Source organism: Schistocerca gregaria, chromosome 3 (assembly GCF_023897955.1).
Source record: "Schistocerca gregaria isolate iqSchGreg1 chromosome 3, iqSchGreg1.2, whole genome shotgun sequence".
Classification (NCBI taxonomy): Eukaryota; Metazoa; Arthropoda; class Insecta; order Orthoptera; family Acrididae; genus Schistocerca; species Schistocerca gregaria.
The window spans coordinates 619,625,598-619,651,448 of NC_064922.1; the positions used below are offsets into that span (position 1 = coordinate 619,625,598).

General features: G+C 43.1%; 2 protein-coding genes across 5 annotated transcripts in view; both read left to right on the forward strand.

Moving 5' to 3' along the window:
• The window catches only part of LOC126355534 (translation initiation factor IF-2-like), a 179,067-nt gene that overhangs the window by 55,944 nt on the left and 97,272 nt on the right, over positions 1 to 25,851 (forward strand). The window lies entirely within an intron of this gene.
• The window catches only part of LOC126355206 (rho-related BTB domain-containing protein 1), a 1,271,465-nt gene continuing 1,261,523 nt past the window's right edge, over positions 15,910 to 25,851 (forward strand). The window contains exon 1 of one of the 4 annotated variants that reach the window (XM_050005446.1): positions 15,910 to 16,028. The gene's annotated coding sequence lies outside the window, so the exon portion shown is untranslated. Of the gene's footprint in view, positions 16,029 to 18,490; positions 18,794 to 25,851 lie in introns of those variants that run through there. The other 3 variants (XM_050005447.1, XM_050005450.1, XM_050005451.1) reach the window with 3 other exon arrangements.

The following is a 25,851-nucleotide window of genomic DNA, read 5'->3' on the forward strand; positions in this document are numbered from 1 at the left end:
AGGAGAAGGAGGCAAGGAGAAGGAGGCAAGGAGAAGGAGGCAAGGAGAAGGAGGCAAGGAGAAGGAGGCAAGGAGAAGAGTAAGTAAGACAGCGAGATGGAGAAGAACAAAGAAAGGAATCAACCAAAGGAAGGAAGAAACCAGAAGAAGTGAAAAACCAAAATGAACGCAAATATAGGTCGTGAAACCGTCCGTCTCCGGACGCAGGCGCTAACTACCCCTTGAGGGGGAGAGACTCCTTTTAGTCGCCTCTTACGACAGGCAGGAATACCTCGGGCCTATTCTAACCCCCGGACCCGCAGGGGGGCCAGTGCAGGATTTTGTGCACGAAATGATTTCTCGATTACTTCCCATAAATGTTTGATGGGATTCTTGTTGGGTGATCTGGTGGCCGAATCATTTTCTCGAATTGGAACGATTGTCATGGCGCATAGTCATCCCTAAAAATTCCGTCATTTTTTTGGGAACGTGAAGACAATGAATGGCTTTAAATGATCTCTAACCTTTTCCAGTCGATGATGGTTATAGTCCATTCCGTATAAACACGACCCACACCATTATGGAGCCACCACTAGCTTGCACCATGGTATGTCAAAGACTTTGGTCCATGCTTCGTGCAGCAGACGAATCCGAGAACCTACGTTCTGAAGGGTAGTAGAGGTAACAAAACAGCAGCAAGTTTCTTGGCTTAATAATATGCCTGTCATAGTTCGCTACTGTTAACGAACTCGACTCCGCTAACTCGGTGCTAAGCATTCACCAGTCACAAATATTGCCCTGTTAGCACCACGTGTCTGTCTTGTGTGACTTAGAGGAGGGAACATGAAGCTGAGTTTATACTAAACAATACTTTTTCAAAGTCTACAGCTACCTTTATACCCCGAAAATGGCTGTACAGTGCAATATGGACGATATTTCGTGGCAATATTGTAATCTCTTTTGTCTTATTCACATGATCCCTATGAGGGTGTTTTGTGCTGCAATAATGAAACAACTGAGAATTACTGTCGCATTGACCTGCACCATCGCTGCTCGCCAGGCGATCATAACAAGCAGGATTATGTGTTGCGCCACGGCCATCGTCGTATTTCCTGGAAGAGCCATGTTTAGCTGCTTCAAGGTCGCTCTAGAAGTGCCCTATTTGACTTTCCTCGTGCGCGGTTTTTCGCACAGCTTACATCTACATCTACTTCTGCATCTCCATTTACATCCATATTCTACAAAGTAGTACGAAGTGTATGGCAGAGGGTACTTCCCACTGCACCATATATTAATGTACAGAGTGCGGAAAATGACTTCTTAATTGCCACTGTGTAAGCTGTAGTTAAATTAACCTTATCTTCGCACTCACTGAAAGGTCAGTACATACGGAGCTGTAGTATAGTCCTAGATGCCCGACGTAATACTGGTACCTGAAACTTTGTAAGTAGTTTGTCGAGAGTAAGTTTGCGTTTAACTTCAGTTAGCCTCCAACTAAGGTCATTCTGCATTTCGCTGATACTCTCTCATGGATCAAACAAACAGGACCATTGCTGATGCGCATTCTTGATTATTTTCAATATCTGCTGATAGTCTTATTTGTTATAGCCAAGCTATATTCTAGGATTGGTCGCACGAGTATTTAGTAATGAATCTCCTTTGTAGACTCACTACGTTTTTCCAATATCCTACCAATGGAACCACCATCCGCGGATAGTAATAATGTGAGAGCTACAAGTGACATTTTTAACAGGCATTTATTTCAGTCGGTTCTGGACGCAAAGCTACCTGAGATCAAAGACATACAGATTATCACTACCGCTTCATCATTGGTAATACTAGATGTATAAGTTTTGGAAGCCAGAGCGTATATTTCACCTAACATACCTTTTCTTTGTTTCGTTAGAATATCAGCTAGAAAATCTACAATTTGGCAGATGTAGTATATGAAGCAGATGTTGATACAAACTGACGAATTGTTACCTGTGTGAGCAAGCCTACCAATGGGTCTTCAACTGAAATTCTGTTAACAATTCTAGACTGAATCTTCATATCTCAAACAATTCTGGTTCAATACTACTTAAAATACACTGGAAAATTTGTTACGTCTTTCTTAACTGTTTCAAAAAGGGCCGTGGATAATTTTTGAGCTTTTGTTGGAACTGGTGAAAGCATTTGCAGTGTGGACGGTCTGGATTCAAAGGCTGCATACATACCAGGAGCGAGACGTGTTAGTAACTGCTGCAATCGCGTATTACAGTTACAAATAAGATGCACTTTTTGCGTCTAACCGTTCTTGGTATATATTTTTTCTACGCTTTCAGTTGTGGTCGTGCTTGATACTTGTAAAACGCCGTGTTAACCTGTAGGCGTTTAAGACATTAAGGGCCGTCAGAGTGACGAGTCAATTTGGAAGGCCCAGGGGCTGGTCAGCTACATGCTACAGTCCTGTAACTAACCAGCAACAACGTTAACGGTACGCGCGCATCCCGCCACAAGGTCCATCCCCTCTCTCGTTTCCACTAGAGAAAGAGCATTGGGGCTGCGGAGTTCCTAAAGGTGGTTGATTATAGTGTAGCGCCTACGATTCTCTGGCTTTTCTAAAGAGACGGGTGTTACGTTTTGCTGACTGCAGTGCTGAAAGTATTCAGATATATATCAGGGTATATACAGGGTGTGCTGGAAAGTCTGTGGAAACATCCATTTGGAAGACAGTTTTCATGGGAAAGTGACGTGATCAAACATGGTCGGTCCACACCAAATCTTCTACATTTCAGTACAGTAACTAAAAATTATGTCAGACGTTTTCAAGAATCTTGATACTCCTCTTACAGATGGTTATGTGACTGTAAAGGGACACAAAAAGTATGCAGTTGGTCATGCATTTTGTTTTCTTCCGATGTGTTGTAGACGCAAAATTTGGGTAAGTGATATGAACAACTTGAACAACTTGAAGAAACGGCACGAAAATTCCAAGATCATCTGTATAGATACCCTGTACATTCTACCCTGTACATTCTACAGTACAAGGATAGATTTGTGTTTGGACGATGTCTTGATACTAAATATGCAGGAGTGTAACCAACATTATCTTCGAAATATTCAGTTGCAAACCAGACTTTCTCAACTTGTTTTGTTGTCTATTGAAGAACTATTGCTGAAATCCGTGGTACAAGTGTCAATCTGTGCCACTGAAGTTTCCGACAAGAAGGATAGCAGAAATGAGTTCAAATATATAGAAAAACGTGAGTACCGGAACTTTTAATATCACCATTACTGATGAAGATACAATAACAGATGTTTTCCGAGTTTGCAATATCGCTCAGTGCGCCTAATATTTACGATGTTGGGCCTTGTTCTTTTAATAGTCGGCACACAGCATGATACGGTGTAATAGGGGTATGCAGGGACGCAATAGAGGATAATCGTAAACAGTAACATAATAATAGCGACAATAATAATACTAATAATCACAACATACCGTTACATGGGTAATCGTGAACAATAACCTAACAGTGACAATAATAAAAATAATAACACTTACTTGTAACAATTTTTTAAAAGGCGAATACAGTGCGAATTCCTCACGCCTGTCCACTGCAACATGCCTCTTCTTTCTCGTTGCCAATGAACACATTCTTTACCGTGAAGGAACCACAATTACCGTCATCAGACAATGCATAGAACATACTTTTTTTGCTTCACAAACTACAAGCAAATTCACTCCTCTAATAATGTGAAGAGCCGCAGGGTAAAGGTTCCTGGCGAGAAGCTTGATGCTTGCGCGACCAGCGAGTAGCGATGCGGCGCAGCGAGGCTGCAGCGCAAACGTAGCCTGCCTATGAGATACGAGTATATTTCTGTACGAGAGAGCGGCAGAAATGTTGCACACTTGGCATCGAATACTGATACTCTTAGCTTAATATCTGCGAAGTCAAAATCGCCTTTCCTCCAACCTATTGAGTTTCAGTTGTAACGTTCTTTAAAAAGATAAAATCTTCTGGATGAATGCGTGTGCATACAAATGTTAATATTGTCTTGCCATGAAAGCAGCAACGGTGGAACGCGATATATTCTGGTCTCTCACAAAAAAGTAATATACCATACATGGTCATCGGTGTGCAACGCTAGCAGTAATAGTTTGAAATGTACTTGAAATTCTTTTGGCTGATAAATGAAAACATTTATGAAAAATCAAACTTCTTTGAAAAACATATGGCGTGGACAGGGAGGTGGTACTGATTGTGGTGAATTACTAATACTGATTGTTTTGTGAAATTATGTTCCAAGTTAAGTTTGGCTTTTCAGAAACATTTGACATTTGACATTTGACATTTGAAGTTGGTCATCCACAAAGAAAGATTTACACAGCAAGTAATTCTAACCTCACTACACCAGCATAAATGCAAATCATCAAATTACATATACACTCCTGGAAATGGAAAAAAGAACACATTGACACCGGTGTGTCAGACCCACCATACTTGCTCCGGACAATGAGAGAGGGCTGTACAAGCAATGATCACACGCGCGGCACAGCGGACACTCTAGGAACCGCGGTGTTGGCCGTCGAATGGCGCTAGCTGCGCAGCATTTCTGCACCGCCGCCGTCAGTGTCAGCCAGTTTGCCGTGGCATACGGAGCTCCATCGCAGTCTTTAACACTGGTAGCATGCCGCGACAGCGTGGACGTGAACCGTATGTGCAGTTGACGGACTTTGAGCGAGGGCGTATAGTGGCATGCGGGAGGCCGGGTGGACGTACCGCCGAATTGCTCAACACGTGGGGCGTGAGGTCTCCACAGCACATCGATGTTGTCGCCAGTGGTCGGAGGAAGGTGCACGTGCCCGTCGACCTGGGACCGGACCGCAGCGACGCACGGATGCACGCCAAGACCGTAGGATCCTACGCAGTGCCGTAGGGGACCGCACCGCCACTTCCCAGCAAATTAGGGACACTGTTGCTCCTGGGGTATCGGCGAGGACCATTCGCAACCGTCTCCATGAAGCTGGGCTACGGTCCCGCACACCGTTAGGCCGTCTTCCGCTCACGCCCCAACATCGTGCAGCCCGCCTCCAGTGGTGTCGCGACAGGCGTGAATGGAGGGACGAATGGAGACGTGTCGTCTTCAGTGATGAGAGTCGCTTCTGCCTTGGTGCCAATGATGGTCGTATGCGTGTTTGGCGCCGTGCAGGTGAGCGCCACAATCAGGACTGCATACGACCGAGGCACACAGGGCCAACATCCGGCATCATGGTGTGGGGAGCGATCTCCTACACTGGCCGTACACCTCTGGTGATCGTCGAGGGGACACTGAATAGTGCACGGTACATCCTAACCGTCATCGAACCCATCGTTCTACCATTCCTAGACCGGCAAGGGAACTTGCTGTTCCAACAGGACAATGCACGTCCGCATGTATCCCGTGCCACCCAACGTGCTCTAGGAGTAGTAAGTCAACTACCCTGGCCAGCAAGATCTCCGGATCTGTCCCCCGTTGAGCATGTTTGGGACTGGATGAAGCGTCGTCTCACGCGGTCTGCACGTCCTGCACGAACGCTGGTCCAACTGAGGCGCCAGGTGGAAATGGCATGGCAAGCCGTTCCACAGGGCTACATCCAGCATCTCTACGATCGTCTCCATGGGAGAATAGCAGCCTGCATTGCTGCGAAAGGTGGATATACACTGTACTAGTGCCGACATTGTGCATGCTCTGTTGCCTGTGTCTATGTGCCTGTGGTTCTGTCAGTGTGATCATGTGATGTATCTGACCCCAGGAATGTGTCAATAAAGTTTCCCCTTCCTGGGACAATGAATTCACGGTGTTCTTATTTCAATTTCCAGGAGTGTAGCTCTGTTAACAGACCTTAGAAACATTACATTAATGGAACATTTAAATAGCCTTCTTATCAAATCAGTTTACGTACATTCTGGGGTTACTCAACAATTACAAATTATTAGTCAAACTAATGTATACTAACGCGCTGGCAGATAGTACAGTACTGCAGTGTCACTCGTGGCTATTTGAACTGTGTGACGGGCTTCAGAAGTTAATCCTGATGCTGTAATCTGTTACTACTGGGTTGTTTCTCTCATTTATTCACATTTTCTTTTATTTACCCATATTTAAAGAGAGAGGCAAACAGTATCTTATAAAATTTAGAGATGAGTTTTTCAAGAACATTGAATTGCAATAATTCTGAGTGCAAACATACACGATAGAAATCTTTGCCGGGCGTTCACATCGCGCTCATTCGTGGACGTGTCTTATTCAAAAATCCAGGGCGTTTATGGCAGTGGTGATCATTCGAAGTTTAGTGCTATAGTTGATTAAGAATTGATGAATGCTCAAATATTTCTGCTTCTACTTCTTCTTCTTTCGTGAATGGATCGCTTGGGGAAATAAGAAATCAGAACTTGTTGGTCTCCCTTTCGCCCAACATTCTTCTATACGCAACGAGTTTGTTATCGTTACTATTGCTCGGTCTTTCTCCTTTCTCGAAACCCCGTGTGATTTTCCTAATTGTATCTTAGTCCTGTAAATTTGGTGTGCCCCTAATTCCTTAAGGCCTTTTCTGTTTGCACTAGCTGCGTATGATCAGCGTATATTCCAAGCCCGTTTGGGTCCTCGTTGAATCGCTTACGCACTGTAACCGTGACTTTGGAGTTTTCTCGTGCTTTTATGTTTTATTCTTGGCTCTAAGATTTTTCTCATAATTTTACGGTCTCTTGCAGCTAATAGTTCAAATGTTTCGTATAATCAAAGCTGCATTATAAAGTGACAAATAAGCGAAAGGGTATAAAAATAATTTTAATTTGATTTTAAATTGATTTAATTTAATTTTAATTTGATAATTTTAATTTGATTTTAATTTAATTTAATTTGAATGACAATTAATATGACTTTCACCCCTATCAGTGCTCAACCGGTCTGTAAAATCGGAAATCGTAACTATTTCCAATTACTTGTCGAGGTGCACCGATGCACAGATCTGAGAGCTTGTCAACTTCAATGTCACACCTCATACAGGGTGTCTCAGAAATGTTGCGGTAAACTTCGAGGAATTGTAGAGGGTGTTTTGAGCACCATATCAAGGCTGGAAACCGTATCCGGGAACTTCATCCAACGACGATAGAGAGCGTCGAATTTGCAGATGTCGGCGCCTACCGCAAGGCCACCTCTTCTGGTAGCAAACGTGACTGCAAGACGTTCCACCTATGGTCCGTCATCGTACAATGTTTTCTGTTATTCAGTGATCGCGACTGACTTCCATGATCGCCAGTGGAGAAGATGGAGCTACTGCTGCGTAGTCAGACCATGTCTCCTATGACTGCAATGCTCAGTTGATGACGGTCTGGGACATGCGTTTCTATTCACAATTTCTTTTTTCTCCTGCATCCCGTAAAACCTTTAATTTGTTTCGGTAGACAGGAGAAAAATAAAGTGCAGATAGAAAACAGTATCTGAAACCATCATCCACCGAGGCAATGAAGCAGTGCATTCACAAGAGACAAGGCTTTTCTAAGCAGCAGCTATCTCCATCTTCTCCACTGGCGATCGTGGCGATCAGTCACAATTACTGAATAACAAACAACATTGCGAGACGTTCCGCCTACTTTCCGTCCGTGTACAAAGTCACATTTGCTGCCGAAGGGGTGGCCTAGTAGTAGGCGCCAACTTCGACACTATGTACCGTCGTTGGATGACATTTCTGGACACGGGTTCCTATCCTCCATTTGTTCCTCAAGACGCCCTCTACAACCCCCTGCCGTTTGCCACAACATTTTTTGGACAACCTGTATATACTAATTGCTGTCAGTGCTAGGAAGTAGTATTTAGATTTTAGCAGATGCTCAAGATTTTAAGAGGTATTCTTGGAGACATGTCTGAATATTCTCGTCAGTCCGATGCAATAAACTGCGTGGCACATTCACTCGTTCTTACAGTACGCCCAAAACACTTGGTTTTACTGCATGCATGTTTTCTTTTAAGTTTCCTCTCATACGATTAACCGGTCAGCGTCAATTTGTGCACTCTCAAAATGCCACTGCATGCTATGGAAACTATATAAATTTGGTTCAGTTCACTGCTACTGATTTAGAAATTCTCATAGTGAATGAAGGAACTGATTAACATCGCTAGGAGCGTGGAAATAGTTTGCTGCACCTGTTAAAATTAACCTTAGCAAACACAAGCATCGTCTGATTCTTAAATAAATATTTTCAATCACAAGGATAGTTCTTTTAGACAATTATGTAGTCATTCCACATCAAACAGGCCAGTAGTCTTTATCTGACAGTCTCCAATCTCAATGATATTTTCCATTAGTTATTCATTATACAGTAATAGTAAGCTTATGGTACAAAAAAAGTCCCTGGTTTTACGAGGCATTCAAGAGAGGGCTGGCAAATGTCGTGCAAGCTGTACACCATTGCGAGTTCTTTCTGATAACGTAAAAAACAGATTTTTAGCTTTTCCTGGGGAACGACGAATTTAGGCGGAATGTAAACGCGTTAAGTGGGCTGTTTGTAAATACAGTAAAAAGTTCTATAAAAGTTGTACTTTATAGTTAAATAATGTAACAACTATACAAAATGCATTTGTCAAATTGGTGGTTTGTGACTCTTTGACAGTAATATTTTCAAGCTCGTGTTTTAATCTCATCCACTAGATCCGCAAAACAAATAAAAACTTTTCTGGTAAAGGCATCTTCTATTGCTAATGGGAAAAATAAAGAAATAGGAAGTGGTGTTATTCAGCAATATGATAACATAGTATGAGCAAATCAGATAAAAATTTGATGATGTGTTTACGTATTAATAACATCTAGAATTCACAGAAATTACGGTTGCCGTCTGGCGGAGTTGATAACAGGTAACTACTCTGCGGCCTAGTGTTTAAGCCAGTAGATTCTATCGATATTCGCATGCCGATCCAGTCTGCCATATTTGAACTTTCAGCGGATATCCTGACTAAATGACACGTGGATGTTTCCGGGTTGATTCCCTAAAAAAAAAGGTAGATTTCGAAGCATTCTCTCCTAGTTGTCTCCTAGATGTCTCTTAGATATCGAAGAGTTCTCTCTTAGTCGTCAAATGTGAGAGCTTATGCTCTCTACCTAATACATGGACTGGGCGTCAAACTCTGTCCTGCCTTATGACCGTAACACAACATTCAGAGAGCGGTATGAAATTGGCTTTGATGTCTTACATTTACAAGAAAGTGTATTTGAACTAGCACTGTACAACGGTTGTATTTTGCTATTGGTCGGTCTTTTATACATGAGGCAGTTTATACAGCTGTTGTGGATCACAGCTGATTTGCTTCCATATTCTTCCCAAATTCGAACTTTGTAACATCTCTAACGACCTCCTCGTCGACGGAGTGTTAAACCATTATCCTTGTTTAATTTGAATCGCAATTGATCTTCTAATCTCTTTTCCGTTCCGTTCAGCTGTTAAGTTCCGTATCGTGTCTGACAAAATTACGATGTCACCGGCAAACTCTGAACTTTTCTTTCTCTAGCCTGTATTTTAATTCATTTTCTAAATTTCTTATCAGTTTCCTTTACTGCTGTTTGCTTCATTTACAGATTAACTAACGTGGTGAATAGGCTACAACCCTGTCTCTCTTTTCAGGAGCCTAAATGATACACACTGTAGATGCTTTTTTGTCTCTACTTTAGTCCTACTCACCTACAGCCGATCCACAGCCAGACACATTCGCGCGTTTTTCACCTCAGCAACCGTGAAGCAAAACGCAATTTGATGCGTCGTGCCAATTCCAAAGGCTCCGATGCTAAGCAAAACCGAAATGTCTGGGCGTGGCTCTGACTATCGCATCCTGAAGCTAATGCAGCAGTGTAAAGACACCAGAAGCAAAGTCTGTGATAGCAACAAAATCATGAGGTTTCTTATAAAAGATGTTGGATGCCACACTAACCTAGTCAAGGCGGACTGCAGCGGAATGCCCGAGGCCAAAACCTGCGCGAAAGCTGAAGCATTGCTCCCTCCCCTCTTATCCGGGACGAAATCCGTCAGACGTGGACTGTAGAAAAGTCGCTTCCAGGAAGAGCTGCAAAGAATGATGATGATAGCAAATGTTCATCAGAAGCACCGTTTAGCAAGATGGGGTAGGGAACTGGAGAACCAAGATATTTTCTCAAATGAAGAGAGTAACTCTGATAGAGCCTTCCCATACAGTACGTTGAGTCGACCAGTGCGGTTGCCCATAGTAATGGGAAATCGAGTGCTTATTTTTAGGTATTCGGGGCTGCGTTCGCGAGACCCGGTAAAAAAATAATAAGAAGAAGAACAGAATACATGTGGCCGATGATGAACAGGTAGGAAGTGAATAGACAGCAGGAACAACAGGCGTAAGTGGAATCTCCTCCCGATCGGAGCAGACGTCTCTTTGCGTCTGCGGCGATGTGCTGCGGTATCGCGTGCTTTGCTTTGTACTCAAATTAGGTCTCATTAATTTATCTAGAAGGGCGACGTTTCACAGCTACACTCTATTTGCTTACTTTTCATTCCTGCCACTAATTTCGGTGTCGTAGTCACATTTTCGAGAAATTCTGAATAAAAATTGTACATATAGAGTGAGTCACATCAGAAAGATACTGGAGAATATCATGAAGAAAAGAGGTCTCTTCAACTTTGCCATCCCATGTAGGCTGCACATTTTTAGATTCAGTTAGTCTGACAATGAATCTCAATTTTTTTATTTCGAATGTTCTTATTTCTGTTCAGCATATAAAACTGAAGGGCAAAGAAAGTTGTGATAAAATTAATCTTTGTCTAAAATATAAGGGGCACTCATAAGAAAACGAGGCAGGTGGAAAAAACAGTAAGAAACTGTTTATTAATTCAAAAGTAATTGCCATAACCGACAATACATTTATCACACTGTGAGACAGGACGGTTGATTCCTTTACGGAAAAATGTTTGCTGTTGCCTACAGAACGATGATACTACCAGCCAAATACCTCTGTCCGAAGCAAATCGACGACCGCGAATGTCTTTCTTCAGGACTCCGAAAATATGGAAATGCTGTGGGAGAGATCAGGACTATACGGTGAATGTGGAAGGTCTTCCCAGCGAAACTTCTGGAGCGTAGTGGAACAACCTACCAACAAAATTCCCGTCCATACATTGCCATGGTTACAGCAAGTACGCTGTAGAAGTTTCTCAGCGACGCCCTTGCACACCCTCCCCATATCCGGAGCTCACGCCGAGTAATTTCAATATTTTTGACGCCCTGAAGAAAGATATTCGTGGCAGTCGATTTGCTTCGTACGAAAAGCTGCACGCCTGTGTTTAATCATGGTTCTGTAGGATACCGCAAACATTTTTCAATAAAGTCACTGACCGCCATTTTTGACAGTGGGCTAAATTTTGGAAATTTGTGGTAGTGTCTTATGGGACCAAACTGCTGAGGTCATCGGCCCCCAAGTTTACGCACTACTTAATCTAACTTAAACTAACTTACGCTGAGGACAAAACACACACACACACACACACACACACACACACACACACACACACACACACACACACACACTGAGAGGGGCTGTATGCCCTCGTGGTACCACTCTACTGGTCGACGTCGGAGCGAACGTCTTGCTGCATCAATAACCTCCCCATCATCCACTTTGTGCCTCCCGCGGGGTGCATCCTTCATTGGACCAAACAGATGGAAATCGATTCTGGCTGTAAAGTGGATGAGGAAGACCAGTCCAATGAAGTTTTGTGAGCTCCTCTCGAGTGCGTAGACGAATATGAGGCCTTGAGTTGTCATGAAGGAGAAGCTCGTGCGTTTCTTCAATTTCCCGAGTGTAGCACAATACACTTCCGAGTTCATTGTTGCACCATGAGGGAGAACATCGAACAGAATAACCCCTTCGGAGTCCCGAAAGACCGTGTCATGACTTTACGGTTGAGAGTGCCGCTCTGAACTTTTTCTCTGGAGGAGATGTGGTGAAGTGCCACTATGGATTTCTTTTTCTTTTTTTAGTTCGAAGTGATGAACCCATATTTGACCGCCTGTGACGACGTTCGCCAAAAGTTTTTAGGATCATCCTTGTAACGCGCAATCAATTTCCCAACGATGGTCCCTCGTTGCTCTTTATGGTCGTCTGTCAGGTGGCGAGGAACCCAGCAGGCACACTCATTTGAGTACCCCAACGGGAGGACGAGAGTTTCACTGCTTGCAACAGAGACGTCCAGTTGAGAAGCGAGGTATTTGCTGGGTTGTTTTTGAGAAAGGAGACCAGACAGCGAGGTCATCGGTCTCATCGGATTAGGAAAGGATGGGGAAGGAAGTTGGCCGTGCCCTTTCAGAGGAATCATCCCGGCACTTGCCTGAAGTGATTTAGGGAAATCACGGAAAACCTAAATCAGAATGGCCGGACGCGGGATTGAACCGTCGTCCTCCCGAATGGGAGTCCAGTGTAAGCGAAGTGTTTGATTCTGATCCGTCGATCACCTCCAATGAAAGGAGTCATAGCTGTGTGCGGCCGGCCGGCACGCAGGAGATCGGACATGTTAGCGCGACCTCGTTACGATGATGACAGACGCCTCGCCCAACGATTCGCCGTGCTTTTGTTCAATGTATGGCCTTCGTAGACATCCTGCAAGCGCCTATGAATATCAGCGATGCCCTGGTTTTCCACCAAAAATCTCTGCTTGGAACGCACCTCCTTTGCACCCACCACTTTCAGGGCTACATATAGCTGCGCCACCTATCGGAATTTCATGAAACTGTAGGGGTTTGTAGCGGGAATATTCCACGATACCCCACAACAAATTCCTCATTTTTTCGGCCGAAATTGTCCGAGAAATAAAACGCGTTATATTACTTATTGAACGTCCGTCACATATGCCTTGGCTCTATTTTCCTGTGTTACAGCTCATTAATGGCACGCTACCGTCGGCACCAGGTGTTTGTACCCAATTTCTGTTCTGCGTAGGTCCTACGCTAAAAATATAAAATGGAAGCAAATTAGGGAAGGTCCTGTAGAGTCAGTAATATTATCAAATGTTCAATGAAAACTAAAATATGTGAAATATTTACGATCAAATAAGGAAGTCGAATGTTTACATATAGTGATTTAGTCAGCGGACCGCAGTGGTCTCGCGGTTCTAGGCGCGCAGTCCGGAACCGCGCGACTGCTACGGTCGCAGGTTCGAATCCTGCCTCGGGCATGGATGTGTGTGATGTCCTTAGGTTAGTTAGGTTTAAGTAGTTCTAAGTTCTAGGGGACTGATGACCACAGATGTTAAGTCCCACAGTGCTCAGAGCCATTTGAACCATTTTTTTGTTTTAGTCAGTAGAGACTAGTGGTATTGGTAGTAGAATGTCTTAAGCGACATATTTCTAATCCAGACAGTTCACAATGTTTCAGCAGGAATGTATAAAAAGTGACAGTGCAGCTTTTGTAATAAGAATTTCACAGCTTTCCCGCAGCTGTCGAAGTATATGGTAGAGTACTTCTTCGTTGATACGTTAAGATCTGATAACATCAGCAAAGTTTGAACTGTTTATATCTTTTCTTAAAAGAAGATTACATAATCAAAACGTTGGAATATGTTTAGTTTGATTCAAACTTCAAGCCGGCCTCTGTGACCGAGCGGTTCTAGGCACTTCAGTCTGGAGCCGCGAGACCGCTACGGTCGCAGGTTCGAATCCTGCCTCGGGCATGGATGTGTGTGATGTCCTTAGGTTAGTTAGGTTTAAGTAGTTCTAAGTTCTAGGGGACTGATGACCGCAGATGTCATGTCCCATAGAGCTCAGACTCATTTGAACCATTTCTTTTAAACTTGGAAATTGACCTTAGTATCACTCCTAAATACAATTAAAGCTACAAAGAAGAAACTGGAAGCTTACCATTATTATGTGCAGCTGCAGTGCCAAAGCTGCCTGTTGCCAGTCTAAAGTTTGTGAGAAATATATTGCTTCTGATGAAAACCGCAGTGGCTGCTTCTTTGATACAGGAAGGACGGAATTAAGTTTAGGGTTTCACTGATATCAGCAGAGACGGAGTTGCTCAACTGGAGGAGAATTGTGAAGGGAGCTGATGTGTCCTGTTTAAGGAAACGTACCGGCACATTCATCAAAAATGCGTTAGGGAAACCACAGAAAACCTAAACCTGGTTAAGGAGACGGTGGCATCGATGACACTATCAAGAAATGCGTCCAGTGTGTTAACAACTGCACCATCTCAACCGATTTTCTGAAAATGGATAGATGATAGTCGGAACGCGGCAATACTGAACCCATCCAATGAAGTTAAAAAAAAAAGAAGGTAGTAATGTCAGGACCAGTACATGAATCGCCTTGTTTCCCAACTGAAAATGGATGTCGATGCTAGGAAAAGCACTTGAAAATAGAGGCACCTTGTTACAAGCAAACATTCCAACAATGAGGGCAACATCAGCACATTATATTTGGAACAAAAATATTAAGAACTCGAATGTTTATGTGCTCGTACCATAAAGTGCCCATCAATGGCGCGGCTTCTCGAATAGACGCCTGATGTAATCTGCTAGTGTCGATTTGAAGGTTATTAAGTTCAAAAAAGTAAAGTATAGGACACTGTGAGCTTAACATTGGGAGAACATGTGACATTTCGAATCACATCTGGCTCGCTGCATTCTTCACGCTAGCGGCATGTAGGCGTACAATATTCGCTTGTATCTGAATTCATGTAATCTCCTTAACGGACGTAGTCTGAAACCAATGTAGTCTATCTTCAGATGCAAGTCGTATGACAAACCTACAGTCGTTAAGATGTACTTCGAGGAAATGGTCCTTTTCCTTCTACCAGACGCAACAAGTCATGTACTGTGACTGAATGAAACCTCTTTATCTGAGCTGTAGTTTTATTGTTACTGCTCGTTCAGTCATTTCTCTTCTCGATAAAAACACTTTCGCCAAAAACGCATCTATATAGGGGTGGTCGATAATGTTCATAACACTAGATGATATATATGCAGAGAGATACAAATGATCAGCCCAAAGATTTTATGATTTTCCTTTAAAGCAATCAGTAAGCATGCACTGCTGGTCTGAACCTAAACTCCTGTAAATTTCCTGTTCGACTGTGGTACATCGTCATAGATTCAGTTATTTACAAACCTCCATTTAGCACGTTAGTCTTCTGGATGTGGAAACTCTGTCATATCAAATTTGTTGTATTTGAAACGACAATCATTTTCTTACCGGACTGCTTGCAGCCGTATTCGATTCATATACTGCACCATTTCTAGTCGTCTCAGCTGCCTTTACTCCTCCATTACATTCGCCTCGTGATGATTGGGTGTTGTGTACTGTCCTTAGGTTAATTAGGTTTAAGTAGTTCTAAGTTCTAGGGGACTGATGACCATATATGTTAAGTCCCATAGTGTTCAGAGCCGTTTGAACCATTTTTCCATCACATTCAAGAAGAAGAATCTAAGGATTGTGTTAACTTTTCTGATTTGGCATGCCATCTTCTGTAACTCACTAATAATACAGCCTTTCTTCATACTAATAAAATTCGAAACGTGTTTACTAGCACAGCATTCGAAGTAACGAATGACGGCTGACTTGCGGCTGTCATGAGGCAAACAACGCATTTTTTGCATTAACGCTACGAATCACACACAGTCTAACTGCGTCGTGTAAACTGTATGTCTTTCAATATGCGCTGATCGCAAGATTGGTATTGCGTATCGTCTGTACTTACGAAATCGCGTAGAACTGGCTTCCCACGTCTGAAGCGTATTAGCTTATAGCTTGTTCCCGTATCGCCTGCGGTCGGCTTTAGCCGTAAGCACATAGCAGCGCCATCTGTTGAAGAACACGTAAGTTAGTTCTGCTCACGTCCTGCCCAGCGATGACGTTGCGCCTTAGCTACTCCGAGAATCGTGGGCTACTTGTCACTGAGTCAATTTTGCCTGCATTACAAGGCTGCTGCATCCAAAGAATCATCTCGAACGTGGTGACCGATCCGTAAAAGCTGAGCCCGTACTACCGTCGGCTCAACCGAAAGAAGCGCACCAGGAAACGTAAGTTCAGATTGAAAAGCACATAACTTTCTTGCCTGAATCGAAACTACTACAATACGGTATCTCAGAGAGCAGCGTCAACGTTAAGTGGTCGGCAACATGTACTGAAGGACAACACAAGGCTTTAAGAAGTATGAAGGTCTTAAAAAATCTAGGATTTCAGCAGAAAATCCGAAGACGAAAGTTTACAGGTAGTCATGGGAATAGCTATTCAGATGTTAACACTCGCGCAACTCTTTACCCCATCTTTGGATTAATACGAATGTCTGTGTTAAAAAAGTGTCACACCAATTTCCGAAGGTTCGCATCCATGCACAGTACCACATTTAATTTAAAACATGGATTGTCTGTATTCAAATACTACTGAATATTAATGTGATATAACACGAAACAGATTTACTGATAAAGGTTTCGTAAGAGCATCTCGGATGAAAATGTGTATATTTGCAACCATGAACTACTTTATTATTTCGATAAGAGGAACAGTATACCCTATTAAACAAAACTGTAAGTGGGCTGCCAAGCTTTCATTTCTCCACAAGACTTCCCAACCACAATCTCCCCATACATGCAATATTTATTTACGGTGTCATCGAACTTCTGACTGATTTGACGCATCTTGTCATGACGTACTGTCCTGCGTCAGTCTTCTCATCCCACAAGAACACTTATACATCCGCCCTTCACAATGATTTGTTGTATATATTCCAATTTCTGGCTCCACCTTTCTTTTTTTTTGCCATCTAGTACTATGGAGTGTATTCGCTGATATGTCAATGCAGGTCTTTTGATTTTGCCCCTTTCTCTAGTTAGATTTCCCCCGTATTCCTTTCCTCACCTGTTCTATGGCTGGCCTTTTCATTTATTCTCTTACCAGTCGATTTAATGTCCCCGAATCCTTGTGTAACACCACGTCTCACAAGGGTACAGCGTCTACGTGTCATCGCCGATTTCGTCCATATTTATGGTTTTTGCAGTGCTTGGCTAGAAAGGAAAGTGATGGACGTCGGAGCTCCAGGTGGTCAATCGTTTAGAAGAAAATAGAATTTTTTTTCGCGGATTAGGAGAGGCATGAGACATTTATACGAACGTAATCGCCAGGCAGCGGTTGGCGCAGCGGAAAGAGTGAGGAGCGGTAATCGATGGGTCGTAGGAATGAGTCCGTAAGTGGAAACTTTTATTTTCAGTTTTTTACGATAGTAACACTGCAAATAGACCTAAATAATGCTCAATATATCTTTTTTTAAAAAAATTCACAAAAGGCATGAAAAAGGGAAGCAAAGGAAAATTTGGGATTGCAAATTTTTCAGAAGGGTACTGTAAGGGCGCACACGAGATCTTCGCATGTAAAATTAGATGCTTATATTTTAAAATTGGTGATTTACACGTGTTGGGGTGATACTCATCGTAAATACAGGGTAAACAGTAATTTACTCGGCATCATGCACACGTTATGAACGCCGCATTTTTACAATTAATTGGTTATTTTTATGTTTCTATAGGAAAACAGACTTGGTTAACGTTCTTAAAAAATTCCGTCTCATAGCGCAGTTTGGCAGTAAACCGTGCGTAACGCATCATTTCGCCAAATATTGGCGAGGATGGCTGGTGATGTACAATGGAATGTATTTTGATGCCAACTTGTCGGTATTTGATTTATTTTTCTCTCTCTATGAGAAAAGAGCACTTTTTGAAGGTTTTTGATCGAATTCTTTACCTGACGATAAAAACACATCACAGGGTTTCATTAGCTACCGAGGGCTACTCGAAGGTCAAAATGTAACAGAATATGAAGTCCTGTACAATGTAGTTACAGTTCCTTCGTGGAAAGTTATTTTCAGAGTTCTCGTGACGCTGTGGGTACAGTCCCTTTTTCTTTCGCCTCTCCTTTTCAAGTCTTTTGTGGAATTATTAATAGATGAAGTACATCGAACTTTATTTTCATTTATTAGCAGTGCAACTAACGTAAATATGGAGGATAAAGATTTACACATACGGACTCGACCCCCCAACCTTTCGATTACCGTTCTGCACTCTTTCCGCTATCTGCAGACTGCCCTAAATTTAATGGCTTCACGCCTCGCCCCACCCGGACCAAATATGATACTTTCTTCCAATCTGGGAACAGTTCTGTCACTAAATGTAAATGGGTTTTCTCATTTGATGCTAGTCAATTGTCAGGATGAGCATTACTGCAAAGGGCATTTGGTACTAAAGTATTATGTCAGGGTGAAAATACTAAATAAATGACTTTTTCTCTCTTAATATGTGGGCGGGGTGGGTTCTTCCTTGGCTCGGGTATGAGGTAGAATGAAACAGCATTTTTACATAAGGTAACTTTTATTGAAAGTTTTGTACAACTGTTTCCTTACTGGATGTTCTGGTTCGGAGAGCGGCAGCTGCGTCGTTTGCGAAGCCTTCTGCTACGGCAGCGTCGGCGTCTGATTACGCGTGGCGGTGTGTATCTCGTGTCGCCGTCTCGCCCAGTTGACTGGAGACGCGCAGCGCGAGGTGGCCCGTTTAATTATTGAGAACAAAGTCGTGAAACGGATGGCGATACCTTGGATGTGGAGTCCCAGTGTTTCTCTTCTGTAATCGGCCGCGTGTGTTGTGCGTCGGCCAGCGGCGCGGCGGGGGAAGCCCAGTGTCCCGGACTCGAACAACGGACTCCCGCTTGCCAGTCTTCGGCTGTCATATCTTCATCCCAGCTCACAGGTGACTGCTGATGTGAGGCAGTCTCCTTCCTGTCCTCACGAGTCACCCGGGTACGTAAGAATCAGTCTTCAAATACCTTCTAACTTGTGTCTTTTGGCGCCAAGGCTGTTGCTTGCTATTCCATTACAGCGGCGGACTTGGTGCGTCTGTGTATGATACAGTCTTCTCTTGCATGACGGTCTTCAGCACCGAAACTGATTGAAAACTACTGCTACTCTCCCTTGTCGGGACCACTGCGTCTCGCGTATTTTTTCACTTCAGTTCACTGGTGGTGAACGACTTCACGGTCATTGCCTCTTCTGTCACGTTGAAAAGCTTCTCGAAGAATCTTCTTAACGTCGGTCATTGACTCTTGGAATGTAGGCGAGGGCCCTTGATCACATGTGACAACTGAGAAACACACATGAGCCGGTCGGGCGATGCCCTGACAGCTGAATCGACAGCGTCCGCTTATGTGGGGAGGGGGATGGCTTCTCCTGAACTTGCTGACTTCACAGTCATTGTCTCTTATCCTCTGCCCGCTGTTTGTCAGTATGTAACTCTCTAAACTAAACCAAGTTTTCCATTTATTTTCTAATTTCTACTTCACTTTGATTTCACTAATTTATTTACTTATCTTAAGTACCACTCAACAAATCACATAAGCATCTGGAGCTCCAATTTTTGTCATTTTCATTTCTGTCCAATCCCTGCATATACCATAAATTTGGAGGAATTCTGCTATGTTCTATTTCCGTCTTCCCAAGGTCCACTATTCCCTTCTGCACTAAATTCTGCGCAACCTTATTCGTCAATGAAAGGAAATGTGTTTTAACTTATCAGTAGTGATTAAGAATCCGTAAGTAAACACACTGATTCATTAAAAGTACGAAAATATATAAATTATGGAGTAAGTGGGCGACTAATCGCACTGGACTAGTTTCTGAAGTTTTAGTTCATGGTGTTCTCTGAACCTACCAGTATCTCTTCTGTCGTTCTGCGGAGAGTGGTGGTACAAGGACTCGCATTTGGAAGCCGTTGGGTCCAGATCCATTCTGGTTAGGTTGCCTTCACTCGTTCAAATAATCTCTGAATCGCCTCAGACGAATGCTACTGTTCGCTTTACGAAATATCGGGCCAGATCTTTCCTCTATCCTCGTTACATTGCACTAATTTTCTTTTTCTTGTGACCTCATTGACACAGAAAAGAGACTTTCGGTTTTCGTTGCCACAATACATAAAAGAAATTTGCTATTCATCTCCTGTAATCGCAGATACGGTTTACACTTAATTCGTAATTTATTTATGCCTTTCATTACTTTTTCTGTTACTGCTTGTTTTGAGAGGAGTTATTAAAGCGCGGTATTTGGAGTAAGGTCAATATATGCCGGTTCAGTTTCGTACATATGGAGATATGTAAGAATTTTGGCATTGTGCTCGTGCATCCGAATTACTTGCAGTCTGCCTAACTTAGATAAGAGTTTTAAATTTAATTTCGTACTTCATGAGGCGAGGAACTGGCTTACAGGCTAACCATTCTCAATGTAATACCAATTCACTTACTAAACTTCTCACCTTTTCATACCGGGGTATAATATTTACGTTTTCGCTTGCCGTTTCGTGTTGACAGTTCTGTTTGCTGCATAAGTATTTCTTTCAGGCGAATAAATTTGAAGTTTTCCTACTCGTCAGAAACGAAAGGTAGTTCACTACACGTTGCCTGTCGAGCACCGGAGTCCTTTGCTTCCCTGTCGTCTCCAAAATGGTTTAATTTTTTCTCTCACTCAGATTTGACCGTTGCACGAACCTTCTATATTTGAAAATGACACAGTTGTTGCAAGTTTTAAGTGCAGAGATTCTCATTAAATGGTCAGAAATGACTCTCTCCCTTGGGAGAAAAAAGGGATGATTATGTATGATATATATTTTTCTGACTAACTATGAACATTAAAGACGCTGTTTCAAAGAATGCTCTGAATTTGTAAATAAATGTAATTAGCAATGTCTAGCGATACGTAAGTGGCGTGTTTTTTTTACACTGTAGCTAATTATCATAGACTTATCAGTGTTGTAGATGTTAATGGAACACAACAACAGAACGCACTGCACAATTTGTCTCCGTGGGAGATATGCAGGAAAGGCCTTTGTTTTGAAACGCTTCGTTCCCAATGACGTCATCGAAGCGTTCCGCTGTTAACAAAGCGCTTACGTAAGTCGACGCATTTCGTGGTGTCCGCTGTACGGCTTCATATCTGATATTGATCAGCAGTCCTTTGAAGAACAATGCTGGTGGTAAACGTCTTTCACAGAGCGTCAGCAGAACAGTTAATGCAAACGTCGGTGCACAGAGAATTCAAGGAACTAACATTACCACCGCTGGCCATTAATGTAGACGTCAGTGCGCACAGTTTTCAAGTAGACGAACATTACGGCCGTCGACCATTCTGCTTTCGCGTGGCGGCAAGAGTCTCCAATAACAGATTGCAGAATAGCCTCGTCTGTGTACTTCCCCGTCAGTTGCGGACAGCCTTCAGAATTCTCCGGCGTAGCTGATGAAATGAGAAAAGTGAAGGAGGCGACACATTGTTACTCTATAATGGAGTTTACGTTGCGGTGAACATTTACGCTTAGTTTCAAGGGGATTAGAACACGGATCCTGCGCCTCGCCGACATTGTGCTACTAACTGCCCTATCCAATCATAGCTTCAAATTGTCACTAGTGTCTTACCACATCTTCTAAATCTAGTTTCGAATTCTGTCGCAACAAGCGCTTTTTAGTTTTCGCAAATGTTCGACGGAACGTATGCGTGGACAATAACTAAAAATTTACCCTCGCTATAACATCGCTAACGCTACTAAATCAGAACTACGCTATATTCTTTCTCTTAGATATGATTCTCCTGCAGTGTAAATTAAAACTTATGGGTTTGGGTCCCGATACGGCATACAGTATCAACTTGTCATAAATGTTCAATAGTGATGTGATGACAGTGGTTGTTGCTGTTTTGGGTTCTGATGGTGGCAAGGGGAGGAGAAGCGCTAAGTTTTACACCAACAGTTAGGGAGGCTATCCCAGAAATATTGCGACAGACTTCTGGAGGCTGTTGAGAATACCTTGAGGAACAATCGGTGATAGTTACCCGTGTCAAGAAATGTCATCCAACGATTCTACAGAGCGTCGAAGTTACAGGCGCTGGCGCCTGCCGATAGGTCACCCCTTCAGCATCAAATGTGACTTTGTACACGGACGGAAAGTAGGCGGAACGTCTCAGTGTTGTTTGCTATTCAGTGATCGCGACTTATTGTCAGATGTTCAAATGTGTGTGAAAACCTAAGGGACCAAACTGCTGAGGTCATCGCTCCCTACTTAAACTAACTTATGCTAAGAACACCACATACACCCATGCCTGAGGGAGTGTTCAAATAGCTCTGAGCACTATGGGACTTAACATCTGAGGTCATCAGTCCTCTAGAACTTAGAACTACTTAAAACTAACTAACCTAAGGACATCACACACGTCCATGCCCGAGGTAGGATTCGAACCTGCGACTGTAGCGGTCGCGCGGTTCCAGATGGAAGCGCCTAGAACCGCTCGGCCACATCGGCCGGCCGAGGGAGTGTAACGTGGGTGCTTATTCTAGGATTGAGAACAACAGTGTAAGTTGAAATGACAAGTTCAATGTCGCAAATTTTAGCAGAAAAATTACAGCTTTTACACAGTTTTCAACTCGACAACATAAAAACAGCGCAATGGATAATGCATCTCACGAACATCAAAAAGTGGAACAACCCTTTACACATTACTGTTAAATATGAACTCTCCGAAACAACGTTAATCCGAATCACAGTAATATGAAAGTTTAATTGGAAGTTTCTTTACAAAATTGTTCCTACACATATGTTATGATGTTGGTCAGTACTACGAAAATCGTCCGATTCCGGTTCAAAGTTCGGTATTATTTAAGATGACAATCAAATGTACGATGGATGGTTAGTTATGTGACAAATCTGAGCGCAAGATTACACAAGGTCGCTAGAGTTTACAGTGGTAACAAGCTGGTGAACCAACAAAGTTTATGTCTCTATACACAGTATTTACCATAAGCTGCGACGAGTTGCCGACTGCAAGGCCACTCTCTCCCAATGAAATTTCTACAAAACTAATCTGGTCTTTGCTGAACTTTCCAGTAGAAACTTTCCCTATGTTTCTCCTTATGCAAGAAAACATGTACCCAGCCCTAGTCTTAGTATGTGGCGATATACACGCGCATGGTTGGAGAAGTGTGCATATTATAGTGCCCTCTCAGCTCTTGGAAGAACAATTAACTAATGTGGCTGGTTTGTTTGTCCACGTTGGAGCTAAACGTTGCTACAGCTAATCTGTAACTGGATTGCAGCCGCTGTGAACGCAGTGTCCACACAAATTTCATCTCTGCACCACACAGGGCGATAAGTGCTCAGTTCTGCACTTGACGCCAGTTCAGAGAAGAGTCTTCGAAAATTTCTCTCTTGTCCTACTCATGGCATAACTTCCTCCCCCACTTGGGTTCATTCGTTCTTCACGTCACGGCCTTTTTCGAATAATAGGAGCATTCCTCTTATTTTGTGGCAACTCACTCTACCAATCATAATGTCCTTTCTAACAAACCGCGACGAAACTTCATTATTTTTCTCCTTCCTAGTGTGTTTCCGCCAATCGGACGTTTTGTGCCCGTTCTAGACGTCTAAAGGACATTGATCTTTCCGTGTGTCGCACTTGCTGGACGTGATTGAAATGCGTTACTAGTTTTTGTTTTTGTCCCATTGGAATTCCTAAACGCAGCTTTCTAAAGCTTTTTCTCTGTCCCTTGGTGTGATGTGCCACTACACGCGGTCTTCCCTCCTGAATCACCTGGTCGGGGTTGCTGACCTTCCTCCTGCCACTCCTGTAAGTGGTTTCCGTCATAACCCCTGCAGCTCGCCTTCACTATGCCATTGGCCGCCTGGCTTTACAAACTATAAATGACTCGCATTGCCTGTCCCACGTTCTGCTCAAAGGCCTGCATTGTGTAGGAACGGTGTTTTAATTACCGTCGATTGACTGTCATCCCTTTTTGCACTACATAGTGATAGGTAAATGTTCTCATTCTCACTGCGATGTATAAAGATCCCTTTTTTTTTAACGTGTGACGAGGGCCTCCCGTCGGGTAGACCGTTCGCCTAGTGCAAGTCTTTTGATTTGACGCCACTTCGGCGACTTGCGCGTCGATGGGGATGAAATGATGATGATTAGGACAACACAACACCCAGTCCCTGAGCGGAGAAAATCTCCGACCCAGCCGGGAATCGAACCCGGGCGCTTTGGATTGACAGTCTGTCGCGCTGACCACTCAGCTACCGGGGGCGGACAAAGCTCCCATGTAAGGTGCGAATCTGACCATTTACTCTGCCTCCATACAGGAGGGTTCGAACCTCCGGTGGGAGGGGCCGGACGCATCGTCACTATCACCTGTGGAGAAGATGGAGCTAGCTGTTTCATAGATAGTTCTTGTCTCCGATGAATACGGTGATCTGTTGCCTTGGTGGGTGACGGTTTTGGACACACTTTTTCATCTGCAGTTTATTTTTCTCCTGTACATCGAAAAACAGGGAGATTTTAGATGTTTACTGGAGAAAAGTAAAGAGCATATGGAAACCCGTATCCAAAACCATAATCCACCATGGCACCAGAGTATTGCATTCATAGGAGACAAGGACTATCTATGCAACAGCTAGCTCCTTCTCCACTAGCGATCGTGACAATGAGTCGTGATCACTGTACAGCAAACAACATTACGAGACATTCCACCTGTGGTCCGTCATCGTACAAAATCACGTTTCTTGCTGGTGGCAGTGGCAGTGGCAGCCTGTAACTCTGACACTTTGTTGCAAAGCTGCACGGTGTTTCCGGCCACTGAATCCTGTCTTCAAATTGTTCTTCAAGACACGCTCTACAGCCCCTCGAACTCTGTCGCAACGTTTCGGGAACACCCTATATACTCCGCAAGTCATATTCAGTATGGTGGACGGTGCGTAATACCAATGTTATCGATTTCCTAGCTAATCCCGTTCTCGTATTCAACGACAGAAAAGTGATATCTCCTATCCAATTCCACGACCTCCACGCGAAATATGCGATGGCCACACACTCATTCAATTACAGGTTCTTTAAAGTTTCTCAAAAGGGTTTCACGATAACTACGTAGTGCTTCGTCTAACGATCCATTCCTTGTTGCAAGTTGTTGCATACAAAACATGTTGACTTAAAATTTACAAATAGCGAGATACATTTTGATAATAAGGCTGTTATTTGCCTCTTTCGAGATATTTTGTAATACAGGGTGGCTCATAACTTAATTTTCTAAAATGCGTTTTGTACAGTTATACTAAACTAATGAAAACACAAATTTATCAACTAAGAAGTACATGTAGAATTCAATGAACCGACAAAAGATGCTCAGAGTTGTTTCCATGCTTTTCTAAGCAAACATAACATCTTTTCAACACTGATTCACAAACGTTGTTGCAAATCTTTCAAGGAAGTAGGTTTTCAAATTACGATTGGGTTCGTTTCTTAATATAATTAGCATCACGAATATTGATGCAATAAACCTCATTTTTTAGTGAACTCCAGACAGAAATCCCTGGGAGTGATCTCTGGGGAACGTGGAGGACACGCAACTGCACCCTCTCTACCAGTCCATTCATCCAAGTGTAGATTTAGGAAGTCTCTCACAAAAACTCTAATGTGCGAGTGCTCCTTCTTGTTTCATATGACTTTCTTTAACGATCTGCATATATTCCAGTTCTAACAACAGTTGTTTAATCACATCTAGGTAAACTACAGAATTGACATTACCGTTAAAAAATAAGACCCGATTAGCCCTCCACCGAAAATCTCTGACCATGCATTCAAGCCGAGAGAGTTTAACTGTCTTCATCGTCGTAGGGGGGGGGGGGGGGGGGGGCGGGGTTTCCCACCACGTTTGAGAAAGAACTTCTACTTTTCTGTAGTTAACTTCCTATTCGTTGCTTCTCAGATAACAAGAAAGAACATACCGCAAACTGCTAGTGTAGCTGACATCAGGTACTGCGCATTTGGCAGGTTCA